Source organism: Giraffa tippelskirchi, chromosome 8, assembly GCF_054371585.1.
Source record: "Giraffa tippelskirchi isolate mGirTip1 chromosome 8, T2T-mGirTip1v1.2.pri, whole genome shotgun sequence".
Lineage (NCBI taxonomy): Eukaryota > Metazoa > Chordata > Mammalia > Artiodactyla > Giraffidae > Giraffa > Giraffa tippelskirchi.
In genome coordinates, this window is record NC_137282.1 from 90,290,724 (window position 1) to 90,305,268 (window position 14,545).

Here is a 14,545-nt window from a genome sequence, read left to right on the forward strand (position 1 = left end):
AGTTTCTCTATCAAAAAAAAATTAAAAATTCCCTGGCTTATCTACTTAGATTTAATTTAATAATGTAGTTAGCCATTTTAGATTAATTATAGGTTGGATAAAATAACCAATAGTTAAGAATGAGATATTTACACTTAGTTGAAGATCTGGGGAAGGTAAAGAAAAATAGCCTAACAGTAGAGAGAGGGGTGTGCAGACATACCAGATCATCAATCCTCACTGTCAGTACCCCTGCACAAGTCTATTGTCTCTCACTCTGAGTCCAGCTGTCAGTCACCAGTTGTTAGGAAAAGTGGAAAATTAGGATAGGAAAATTGTTACTCTCCCTGCTCTTAGTAATCAACAAATTCCGAGAATAGAAGACAATCAAATGGAAATTAAACCAGTCCTCACAGAACTTACTAAATGAGGCCTCACAGAACTTACTAAATGAGGATTGTTCCAAAAAATAATCTTATAATGGTTTTCTGTAAAATGTCTAAAATTAGCTTTAGACAGAAGAATTTTTCTTAAATCTCTCTATTCCTTTGTCTTTTTTATTCCCTCTTCTCGCCTTGTTTTCCCCTTTGTACCCAATATGTATATTATTGTCTCTTACAAGCAGGCAGATTCATTTCTCGGGGGAAATAAAATGACATCTAACATTTTATAAACCTTCCCATTTCTTTTAGCTTTTTAGTTCTGAATGATACTGGAGATTATTTATATCCTTAGAATTTCTTTAATTTTTAAAAACATATAGAATAGTACCTAGAAGAAAATAACAATTACCACATAGATTTATCCATTTTTAATAACTTATCCTTTTGGATCATAGTTGTTTATTTTTAATTCGCTTTCTTATTTCTCAGAGTTACATTATTATATATCTCAGGCTTTATTTTCTGGTATATATCCATTTTTAGCATATTCTTCAGTATGAGTTATATGTGTAAGTGAGTCCAATATTTTCAGCTTGTCATTATTAGAATTCATGGCCTCTCTTTTGATGTTGTTATGTCAATCCTGAGATTTGGTTGTATGCTTTATACTAGGGAATCTACCTCTCTAGAATTGCCAGATATATCAAAGAAAAATGTGGGGTGCACAGTTAAATTTGAACTTCAGATAAGTATTTTTGTGTGTAAGTATGTCCCATGCAACAGTTGGGTATATGTGTTATAAATAATATTGTTTATCTGATATTCAAGCTTAAGTGCACAAGCTATAGCAAATAAAAATATAAGACATTCAGTTAAATTTTAATTTCAGATAAACAATGAATAATTGTTTATTATAAGTATTTTATCTGGCAACTCTATACTCCACCGAATTTAGAATGAGGGTAGAGTGGAGGGATAGGACAGTTCTATGTGGGATTACTTCCCCAGTTCAGAATGTAGCACTAGAACTTCAATTCCAAAGGCCAGGGGTCTCCACTATGCTTCTTCAGAAGGTAGGACCTGGGGAATGGGTGAAGATCAACATTCTATTTTCCTCCAAGTTGAGGGTATTAATGGAAATTCTCCCCTCACTAAGAGGGGTTCTGAACTTGGGTTTAATGTGAGGAACCATGCCAGGCTGTGCTTTTCTGTTCTGCTCAGAAATATGTTTCATTCTTCCCAGAGAGTCTGGGTTTTTGTTTGTTACTTTGCTGTGGTTTTTAAATTAAATTGTCCTATTTACCCTTTGTGAATGGTGTTGGCAAATTTATTGTTAGTTGCTTTTGTTCTCTTTTCCATTTTTTTCTCATGTTTTCAGGGTTTGACAGGGAGAGTGGAGTCTATGATCTTGCTTAGCTTAGAAATGCTGTCTTTAGAATTTCTTTTAAATCTACACACTTTACAAATTAAATTGTTTCAGGTAAAATCTTGCAGTAACAGACAAGAGCATTTAGTGTGTTGGTTGGTATTAGAGAGTGCCTGACTCTCAGGCCTTTGAGTTGAATCGCTCAGATTCAAAGCTCAGTTCTACACTCTACTCTCTGGAAACCCAGGCAAAGCTCAGCTTCATTAAACCTCACTGTCAGTGGGGCATAATAGCACTAGCTTTCCTTACAGATTTTTTCTGAGAATGAAATGAATAAGGCATGTTATTTAACAGTGTCTGGCACATAGAAAATGCTCAGTAAACACTGGTGACTCATATTTCAACTATTAAAATATATCTTTCTATTCTTAGAGTCACAAAACATTAGAACTGGAAGAAACCTTCACACTTACAAAATGTTAAATGCATGTGGTAATTTATTATTTCTAGGTACAATAAATAGTGAATAAGATACTGTTGTCCAATGTCACATTTCTCAGCATTATTGCTTTCCTGAGAAGGAAAGGTTATTAAGGAAAGTAAGATTTATCTATAGTAAAAAGAGCAATACAGTATTTAGAATGATTTTTCTAAATAACATGTTAATTTCCGATGCTAGGAACCTTCCATTTCTCAGACTGGGTTTGTTTTTTAAACTGTTGATGTTGTTGTGAAATAGAGGTCTTTGAATGAGGTAAAGACAAGGCAATACAAACAAGTAGACTCAAATACCTTGTGGCTTAAAACTAGGAGCAAATAAACAGACATTTTCAGCATTTGAGCTCACTCTGATGCCTTCCTCAGTGACGAGGGATGTCTTTATATAGTGTGACAATGTATACAGAAGGCTGTGTGCATAAGCTGCAATTCATATCCTTCAACAATTTCAGGGCCCAAGAGAGCACTTGCTCTGTCAGACTTCATGCAAAGACTTGATTCAGTAGCCTGACAAGCATGGTTATTTCTCTTGTCTGAGCTCAATTTTTATTTTAAATTTTAAAAATGTATTTTATTGCACGTTTTGATTTATTAAGTGATTAAAAAAAGAAAAAAGTTACATTTGGAAAATTCAAACTGTTGCTGCTAAAAGCTTCTTTATTTAAATGCATAGGATCTAGACAATCACATTCAGTATAGAGACATACTGATGAAACTAAGATTACAAGTTCGATTCCCTCATGGACCAATTAGCTTCTTTTGTTTCTCATCCAGAAGTTGTATTTGGTCATTCATTCAGCCGTTTATGAAGTTCTTAGTATTGGCCAAGCCTAGGTCACAGTCAAAGGAGAAATCAGTGCTTAGTTAGGACAAGTCTTTGCAATCAAAGAACATGTTCAATTGACTGTTAACCTGATTCCATCTGGCCAAACTATAAAAGTAGAAAACAAAATCAAAGAAATGGAAGAAAAGGTGAAGAAAGAAATAGAAATGTAGTATAATTTCTGGAAACTAACCAATGGTGAAATCATTTTTGTATACAAATGAAAGTTTACACATCTTAACAGATACTGCTTTCGTAAGTCAATATCCAATACACAACAATAGTGAATAATATTGATATGAAGCATGGTGGTTCCATTGCAGGAGGTTTGGTGATACAAAAAAGGAGAAAAGGTAAAGTTAGACTCAAGATCACAGTCCTTGAGGAAACAGACTTAAGTAGTTAAGACAACTTGTTCTTGTAACAAAGAAGTCTCCTTGACATTTCAGAAGTGGGCTCTTTTGTAGAGTGATAGGGGCTGAGTCAGACAACTACAGATATATCCAAATGAAGAGCAGATTCTTTTAATTCATACAGTAATGTCAAACTATTTTAGAGTCTCAAAATTCAATTATTGTTTGTCCAATTAGGAGCTACCTCTGGATGTTATAAAAAAGATTTCTGTTAATCATTTGGTTGATCATACTGTGAATTCAATAAAGATTTTTAAAAACATGAAATTATTTTAAATGTTTTAAGGGACACTTAGAGTAACACAAATCACTATTTTATTTTATGGAGTTCAAGACCATTCAGACATCCTCTTATGATGTGTTATGCAAAAATATTTTGAAACCTGTGAAAGTAGGAATCAAGTGGAATCAATAAGATAGCCTTCCTGGTGAGAGAACATGTTTATCATGCCTTGAGACTACTGGCTGCTTGATAAGTTCTTTCTCAAAACAACAAATGTTATTTCTTCTATGCCATTCCATAAGCCCTACTCCTACAAAAAAAGATGCGAGGTTAAAAATGAAAAGAAAGGAAGAGAAAGAAAAGGAAATAGAGGAAGAAAGGAAAGAAGGAAGAAAATAAAAACCAATTCGGTGTAAGAACAAATTTGTGTGTATAAAAATCAACTAACAAATATAGTCAAGTGATCTAGTCTTCATAGAAAGATTTAAGAGTCCACGCATATGTTATCAGAAAAAAAGATGATGAGTTATTTCAAAATCTTCATTGAATCTGTCCTCCATGGCCAACAATAGATAGTCCTGGGTCTGTTGTTTCATAAATTTAATTTTTCCCACGGTTGATTCTATGCTTCAGCTGTTTTCATGTGGGCTGTAGACCCTAAGGGTCCATTTGTTCTGTTTGTTTTCATGAGAAGCTTGAAACATTGGCTCAACAAGCTTGGTTAACCTTCATGAAATAAGTTTTTCCCTTCCTTTCTGTTCTTTTTCTTCTTCCTTCCTTCACTTCTGGATCCCTTCCAATTCCCAGTACAATATGTTTTGGTTTGGTTTTGCTTTTTACTACTGACCATTATAGAGATTTTCTTTCCATGTAGAACTATTTCTCATCAGAAGCATTTGGACAAAATATATTGTAACCAAAAAACAATAAAGTATAATTGGTATTATAAATTTAGGTTAATTTTAAATACTTGAAATAATAATTGTCACTTAAAATCCTTTTGAGTTGACTTTAGTTCAAATCCATGCTTAAAATTTCAGAAAGGAAAATTTAATCTTTACAAAAAGCAATAAAGCTTACCAAAAACTCCAGTAATTTTGAAAGAAAATATAAAATGAATTCAAATATCCTTCTAATATTTAATGTACTTTTTTGCATAAATGTTGCATTGATTACATGCATTCACAGGAGACAAAAATAATATGTCTAGACAGCTGATGGCTACATGAGTAGCCTGGAAGTTTTTAGGGTTCAGAACTGAATATATTTAGTTAGAAGTCTTTCTATATGATTTCACAATTAAGATACATTTTAAATTACATTTTGGATAGTGGCCAGCTCTTTTCAGAACTTTATTTATCATGTAAAAAAAATTCTAAGTACCTTTGAGTCATAGATGGCAGCAATTGTAACACTTCCTGTCAGAATTTTTATTTTAGGGAATATGTAAATTATCTTCTAATGGACAAACGTTTCTGAAAGTTATGAAGAATAGATAGTACTTTTGCCCATGGTTTCTCCTATAAAAAAATAATCTGCCTTGTTAATTCCAAAGTCATCATCCTTCATACATAGGGAAATATATTCCATAATGCTATACTATGAATAGTACATCTTCATCTCAGCAGATATGAAAGTTGTAGTCTAGCAAGAAATAGTTGGGGACAAGAATCTTGCATACTGATTTCAACACATTTACATTTCAGTCCAGGGTTCATTGACCATATCTCATCCCCTCACATCAAAAAGAAAGCAAGCAAATGAATATAAACAACAATAAACCTTGACTATATATACATTGGTTGAGTTCCAGGTAAGTACCATAATGCAATTCAACAGATAATGAAAAACCAATGACAAAGCTTCAGAGTGACTAACATTTCACAGTTGTTGTTGTTGAGTCACTCAATTGTGTCCAGTTCTTTGAGACCCCATGGACTACAGCACACCAGACTTCCCTGTCCTTCACTATCTCCACAACTTCTTAAATAGTTTAGCTAGTGTTCCGCACAACTTGGTATCCTTGAGGCAAAGCCATCCATAGGAGCTGATAGAGTTTATCCTTTCAATCAGACAAGGTGCAGTTAAATGGTAATTCCACTGAAAAGACACATGCTAATGGGAAATGCAAACTGCATATCTGAGAAACTAAAATGTATATATCATAAAAAAAAAGCATATAAAAATTAAAAAAACAAAACATAGTAGAGAGACCCACTGAAGTATGAAGCAATGGCTCCAAACAGTGGAGACCTAGGAAATAGCAGCAATGTGAAAAAGATTAATTTGTCCTAGATTAATCATGAATCTCTCTCTTTCAGTCTCTGCCACTGCCTTTGATTCTCTCTCTCGCCTTTATGAAACAAAGAGAGAGGAATTTGAAAATGATAGTTTTTCATGTGACTACTCTTAACCAGTCCACAAATAAAATTATCCCCATACATCTTAGAAATTGTGGGAAGCTTCATCTGAGTTAATAATGCAACATGAGATCTATAAACAAGTGCACTGATGTAATAGATATACATTTGACTTTTAAAATTTAATTTTCTCCTTTTAATATTTCTTGATGTGCTGGAAAATATTTGTGAAATATTAATCAATCTTTTTCCTGCTATTTTCTCCCATACTGTCCTTTTTGCCTTTTGCCGTGTTCAAACTACTATTAGTTTCTTTTTTTAATGCCCATTTCCTCAGGAGAGAGTTACATTAGATAAAAGTAATGCGAGGGTCTGGGAAACAAGGAACAGATGCTCAGTAGCCCAGAGAGTCATAAGAAAGTGTCAACACCATGGATAAGTTGGTGGAATCTGAGAATAGGAAGGTCAGTATGATACCTGGAGAATAAAACACCCCAGAAGCAGCGAGACCCCAGGGGAAAAAAAAGACATCTATTGTGTGTGGGTTTCCCAGGTGACATGGTGGTAGAGATGCAAGTTCGATACCTGAGTTGGGAAGATTCCCTGGAGAAGGAAATGGCAACCCTATCCAGTATTCTTGCCTGGAAAATTCCATGGGCAGAGGAGCCTGCAGGCACAGTTCATGGTGTTGGAAAGAGTTGGACATACCTGAACATGCACCGTTAGCAGTGCATGGGCAGACAGGGCTGTAGACCAAATTCTCAGAGAGAGTTCCAAGAGCTGGTGAGGAAGGAAAGCAGTCAGACAATTCCCATGATCACAAGAATGGCAGGTAAACAGAAGTACCCGCTGATCTAAAATAGTGTTAAAGACAGAAACATAGTTATATTTCTTTACATCTAATTTCCATGGACTGAGATTTGTATCCAGCTAATTTTCAAAATAATTATCACTTTAAAATGTCATCCTCCATCCATATGGCATTTCTGGGTTTAGCTGAGGAGTTAGAACATGGAATCTGACTGCTTCATTTCAAATCCTACCTCCTCTGCTTATGAGCTGAGGAAGTTATTTATCTGCTCTGTGCTTCAGTCTCCTAATTTAATAAAAATAACACCTACTTTCTAAAGTCATTATGAGAATTAATGTCAATATCTGTGCTACTTAAATACTTAATAATGAAACGAGAAATAATATATAAAAACAGATGACATCGAGAGATGGGGCTTCCAGTTCAAGATGGTGGAGAAGAAGGATGTGGACTCATCTCCTCCTGTGAGACCACTAAAATTGCAACTAGCAGTTGAAAAACCATAGACAGGAGGAAGACAGGGGAACCCGCCAAAAAATACACCCCACATTCAAAGATAAAAAAGAAGCTGCAAGAAGATGGCAGGAGGGGTGAAAACGATAAAATTAAATCCCTTAACTGCTGTCTGGGCAATCCACAATCTAGAAAACAGTAATACCAAGGAAGTTCTCTCACTGTTTTGAAGGTTCAGAGTCTCATGTCAGGCTTCCAAGCCTGGGGATCTGGAAAAAAGACTGAGAATCACCAGGGAATCTGACTTTGAAGACCAGTGGGATTTGATTATACAATATCCATAGGACTGGTTCACATACTGCTGAAGACTACCTTCAAGGATTTTGAGCATTACCTTGCTAGCATGTGAAATGACAGCATCTGTTTGCTAGTTTGAACATCCTTTGGCATTGCCTTTACTTAGGATTAAAATGAAAACTGACCCTTTCCAGTCCTGTGGCCCGTGCTGCTACTGCCGTTACTGCTAAGTCGCTTCAGTCATGTCCGACTCTGTGCGACCCCATAGACGGCAGCTCACCAGGCTCCCCCGTCCCTGGGATTCTCCAGGCAAGAATACTGGAGTGGGTTGCCATTTCCTTCTCCAATGCATGAAAGTGAAAAGTGAAAGTGAAGTCGCTCAGTCGTGTCCAACTCCTAGCAACCCTATGGATTGCACCCTACAAGGCTCCTCCATCCATTGGATTTTCCAGGCAAGAGTACTGGAGGGGTTGCCATTGCCTTTGCTGGCATATTGAGTGCAGCACTTTCACAGCATCCTTTTTTGGGATTTGAAATAGCTCAGCTGAAATTACATCACCTCCACTAGCTTTGTTCGTAGTAACACTTCGGTATGTGAACTGAGAACTTCCAGATGTACAAGCTGGATTTAGAAAAGGCAGAAGAACCAGAAATCAAAATGCTACCATCTGTTGGATCAGAGAAAAACAAGGGAATTCCAGAAAGACATGTACTTCTGCTTCACTGACTACACTAGAGCCTTTGACTCTGTGGATCACAATGAACTGTGGAAAATTCTTAAAGAGATGGGAATACCAGACCACCTCACCTGTCTCCTGAGAAACCTGTATGCAGGTCAAGAAGCAACAGTTAGAACCAGACATGCATGAAACAACAGACTGATTCTAAATTGGGAAAGGAGTATGTCAAGGTTATATACTGTCACCCTGCTTTTTTAACATATACAGAGTACATCATGCGAAATGCCAGGCTGGATGAATCACAAGCTGATATCAGAATTGCTGGGAGAAATATCAACAGCCTCAGATACGGAGATGATACCACTCTAACGGCAGAAAGCAAAGAGGAACTAAATAGCCTCTTGATAAGTGTCAAAGAGTAGAGTGAAAAAGCTGGCTTAAAACTCAATATTCAAAAACCTAAGATCATGGCATCTTGTCCCATCACTTCATGGTAAATAGATGGGGTAAAGTGACAGATATTATTTACCTGGGTTCCAAAATCACTATGGACGGTGACTGCAGCTATGAAATTAAAAGATGCTTGCTCCTTGGAAGAACAGCTATGATAAACCTAGACAGCATATTAAAAAGCAGAGACATCACTTTGCTGACAACGGTCCATATAGTCAAAGCTATGGTTTTTCCAGTAGTCATGTACAGATGTGAAAGTTGGCACCATAAAGAAGGTTGAGCACCAAAAAATTGATGGTTTCAAATTGTGGTGCTGAAGAAGACTCTTGAAATTCTCTTGGATAGCAAAGAGATCAAACCAGTCAATTCTAAAGGAACTGAACCTTGAATATTCATTGGAAGGATTGATAGTGAAGCTGAAGCTCCAGTACTTTGGCCACCTGATGTGATGATCAAACTCATTGCCAAAGACCCTTATCCTGGGAAAGATTGAGAGCAGGAGGAGAAGACGTCAACAGAGGATGAGATGGTTGGATGGCATCACTGACTCAGTGGACATGCATTTGAGCAAACTCCAGAAGATAGTGAAGGATGGGAAGCCTGGCATGCTGCAGTCCATGGGGTCACAAATAGTCAGACACAACTGAGCAACTGAACAACAACAACAACACAGGACAGGGGGAAACACAGACTCTACTCTTGGAGGGCACAAACAAAATCCTGTGCAAGCCAGGACCCTGGGGAAAGGAGTAGTGACCCCACAGGAGACTATACCAGACCTACTTGTTAGTGATGTAGGATCTCCTGTAGAGGTGTGGGTTGACAGTGACTTGCCATGGAGACAGGGGAACTGACATCATCAGTCCTGGAAGGGGCCCCTTGGCGTAAGTACTCTTGGAGGTTGCCATTATCCCTACCATAGAGCCTGTAGACTCCTCTCTGGGTCACCTCAGGCCAAACAACTAACAGGGAATGCGCATAGCCCCACCCATCAGTGGATAATTGGATTAAAGTTGCTGATCAGAGCAAGACCCCGTTTTTCCCACCACCAGTCCCTCCCATCAGAAAGCTTATACTAGCCTCTTAGCCTCATGCACTAAAGGGTAGACAGAAGAAGCAAAAAGAACCACAATCCCTCAGCAGCTAGAACCAAAACCACATCACAGAAAGTTAACCAGGATGAAAAAACAGAGGATTTTGTCCCAAATGAACAGACAAGATAAAACCCCAGAAAGATAACCAAATGACGTGGAAATAGACCAACCTTCCAGAAAAAAAGAATTCATAATAATGATAGTGAAGATGATTCAGAATCTTGGAACAGAATAGAGGCAAATATTGAGAAGATGCAAGAAATGTTTGCCAAAGGCCTAGAAGAACTAAAGAACAAACAAACAGAGATGAACAATACACTCTGCTGTGCTTAATCACTCAGTCATTTCCAACTCTTTGCGACCCCATGGACTATATCCCACTGTGTTCCTCTGTCCATGGGATTCTCCAGGCAAGAATACTGGAGTGGGTTCCCATGCCCTTCTCCAGGGGATCTTCTCAACCCAGGGACTGAACCCAGGTCTCCCACATTACAGCCAGATTCTTTACTGTCTGAGCCACCAGAACAGCCCAAGAATATTGGAGTGGGTAGCCTATCCATTTTCCAGGGGATCTTCCTGACTCAGGAATCGAACCAGGGCCCCCTGCATTGCAGGCAGGTTCTTTACCAGCTGAACTACCAGGAAGTCCAGAATCAAAAGCAGAATAACTGATGCAAATGAACAGATAAGTGACCTGGAGGACAGAATGGTGAAAATCACTGCTGCAGAACAGAATATAGAAAAAAGAAAGAAAGAAAAAAAAGAAGATAGCATAAGAGACCTCTGGTACAACATTAAATGCACCAACACTCACGGTATAGTTGTCCTGGAAGGAGAAGAGAGAGGGAAAGGATGTGAGAAAATATTTGAAGAAATAATAGCTGAAAACTTCCCTAATGTGGGAAAGGAAATAGTCAACTAAGACCAAGAAGCACAGAGAAGCCCAGGCAGGATAAACCCAAGGAGGAACACACTGAGACACATAGTAATCAAAATGATGAAAATTAAAGACAAATAAAATCTTAAAAGCATCAAGGAAAAAATTGCAAATAACATACAAGGGAACTCCCATGAGTTTATCAGGTGATTTCTCAATAGAAACTCTACAAGCCAGAAAAGAATGGCATGATATATTTAAAATGATAAAAGGGAAGAACCTGCAACCAAGAATACTCTACCGAGCAAGACTTTCCCACAGGTTTGATGGAGAAAGCAAAAGTTTTCCAGACAAGCAAAAGTTAAGAGAATTCAGCACCACTAAACCAGCTTTACAACAAATACTAAAGGAACTTCCTTAGGCAGGGAAGCAAAAGAGAAGAAAAGATCTACACAAAATAAACCCAAAACAATTAAGAAAATGGTAATAGGATTGGATTAAATGCACTAAATAAAAGACAGATTGGCTGGGCAGATGAGAACATGTGCATGTATGCAATTCCACTTACCACATCACTCTACTTAACCCCCCAAATTGTATGTAATTATTTTATATCACATCACTCTACTTAACCCCCCAAATTGTATGTAATTATTTTATATTGTTAGGTTAATCATGTTTCCATTATGGCTCGCAATTGTAATTATCTTTTATTTTTTATCTGGCTATTGATAGTGAAAACTGATAAACATCTTTTACTATTGTGTTATGTAACTATTATTCACTTAATACTATTGTATCATGATTTGTCAACAGAAAATAATAAAATTGTATATAACTAAAACTACCATTTAATAGAAAAACTTGTAATCATTTTTTAATCAGATGCATAACAGAATTATCTTAGAACTTTTTGAAAAATGCAAATGCCCAGGTAGTGCTATTTTTCTCCAAAGCTCCAGATGTATTTCTCGAGCATCCACGAGCAGCCATTTTAAACAAGGAGCAGCCATGTTTAAAAACAATTTGACTATATGATGTTCTTTTACTTTTATTTAGTGTGTTTCACTTTTTATGTTTCATATTCAGTGCTCATTTCATCTAGTTTATATTTTCCAGTTTCTCTGTCTCTTTTTGTTGTTGTTATTCTTTCTCAAGCCTTTATCAACTGTAGTAGAAAAGCTTCTCAGCCATTAAAAAGAATACATTCGAATCAGTTCTAATGAGGTGGATGAAACTGGAGCCTATTATACAAAGTGAAGTAAGCCAGAAAGATAAACACCAATACAGTATACTAACACGTATATATGGTATTTAGTTAATCGGTAAAGATAACCCTGTATGCAAGACATCAAAAGAGACACAGATAAATAGAACAGTATTATGGACTCTATGGGAGAGGGCGATGGCGGGATGATATGGGAGAATGGCATGAAAGCATGTAAATTATCATATGTGAAACGAATCGCCAGTCCAGGTTCGATACATGATACAGGGTACACGGGGCTGGTGCACCGGGATGACCTGGAGGGATGGGATGGGGCGGGAGGTGGGAGGGGGGGTTCTGGAAGGTGAAATCATGTACACTCATGGTAGATTCACGTCAATGTATGGCAAAACAAATACAATATTGTAAAGTTAAAAAATAGATAAATAAACTAATTTAAAAAAGAAAAAGAAAAGCTTCTGTATGCACACACACACATATATAGTATATATAATATAGTATATATATATTTTTAAAATATATTAATTTTTGCTTAGCTAAAAAAAAATGCATGACATTTTGGTTCCACTTGTTTGATTTTGTGTGAGTAGAATGCTAGATTTCTAATATATATAGTCACTCAAAACTTTGATATAGTTCCATGTATTTTAGCAACTAGTATTACTGATAAAAGTATGGGAAATTTATTATCTTAGTGATTTAAAGGCTTCCTTAATAGCTCAGTTGGTAAAAGAATATGCTTGCAGTGCAGGAAACCTGGGTTCGATCCCTGGATCGGGAAGATCCCCTAGAGAAGGAAATGGCAACCCACTCCAGTACTCTTGCCTGGAGAATTCCATGGACAGAGGAGCCTGGGGGGGCCTACAGCCCATGGGATAACAAAGAGTCGGACACGACTCTGTGACTAACTTTCACTTACTTTCAGTGATTAAAAAAAGAAATTTGAATGAGGCTTGAAACTTCTAATTCTTTTCTGAGAATATAAAGAAATGCTATGTTATAAAAAAAAAAAAACAAAAACAGAAAATTAACAAGTAATACAGTGTTATTAACTCATTACAGATTTTTTTTCCAAATTTCACAAAATTTTATGCTAGTGTCCATTGTTTTCTTACTTTATTCAAGACTCCACATTGTATTTAATTGCATTGAGCAGCTTCAGCTGCATGCAATAAATTCTGGTAAATTCTCTTTTCATTTTTATTCTATTACAAGTATTTTCTAATTTTCCTTGTTATGGCTTCTTAGATACACCCATTATTTAAAAGTGGACATTTAATTTCCAGATACATGGGATTTTGTTTAAAGTATCTTTAATATTAATCTCTCACTTTGATGCTAATTTCTCATTTAAATGCTTTCTTCTCTGCAATCACCCTCTGTGTTTTTTTCAGTCTAACTTTAGTGAGGCTTTTGATGGCTTAGTCGAGGATCTCTCTTGGTAAATGTCACATTGCACTTGAAAATATGTGGGTTATTTTCAAATATCTTTTGATATTGATTTCTAACATAATTCCACAGTAATAAGAGAACAGACTCTACAATTTCAATACCTTTAGACCATGACATTTTTTCACCTGGTTTTATGTCCTTGATATGTTCCACTGTCTTCTACTTTACAGTCTATGAGAAGTTGAATAGAATTTGTTTCCTACTGTCATGTAAAAATTACATAAATCCTAATTGTGTTGAATTGGTTCACAGAGTTTTCAGGTCTACTATATCCTTCTACTTCTCTGTATATTCATTCTGTTAATTTTTGAGAGTTTGATATTGAAACTCCAACTAAAACTTAATTTATCTACTTAAAAAGAGTGTAATATATAATGGAACTATATATAATCTTATTCTGTATTTTCCAAGTCTCCTGTAAATGTGTTATCTTACTTTCATAATTAAAAAATAATTTAAAAAAATAGGTGACATCAAAAATGAAGAAACTGAACAAGTTTGCTCAAGGATAGTACAAATGCTAAATAAAGCATTGTGGAGAGCAGGGTAAGGGAATGCACAAATCAAATTCCAAAACCGTGCCAGTCATAACTACATTCCTTCATTAAAGTTCCCCATCATGTATTGAGAAAAAGGTGCGGAAAAGTAAGACATTTAAATACAACATCACCATTCATAAACCATCACTGTTAACAATGTGATGCCCTTTACGATATATACTTTTAAAAATTATTATTCTTTAACATATATCATAATAACCATTTTATTGTATAACAATATATGTGTACTTTATATTGTTTATACTATTTTTCACCTAACACCACTATAAAATCATTTTAATATTTATATGTAAATGTTTACCTCATTTTTAATTCAAACACTATGAATTTTTTATCTTGATTATGAATAAATAATGCCAAATTACTTTCTAGATCTTGCCATTTTACAATAAGTAGATATTTATTATCTGGAAACATGTCTTAAATGCTCTTTTCCACCAGTACAGTATAGTACATTTTCCTCCCTATATTCTAATTACTTTTTTGAATATCTCAAAGAGTCTCAAAACTAACTGCTTCTCTGACAGGAATTTGTGATATTACATAAGGCAGTATGAGTCTGACACCTGCTGGCTACCTGTGAAGTTGCATTATT

General features: G+C 35.9%; 1 long non-coding RNA gene across 1 annotated transcript in view; it reads left to right on the forward strand.

Annotated features, from left to right (window-relative positions):
• The window catches only part of LOC145517996 (uncharacterized), a 141,260-nt gene that overhangs the window by 1,329 nt on the left and 125,386 nt on the right, over positions 1-14,545 (forward strand). The gene's annotated exons all lie outside the window — the stretch shown is intronic.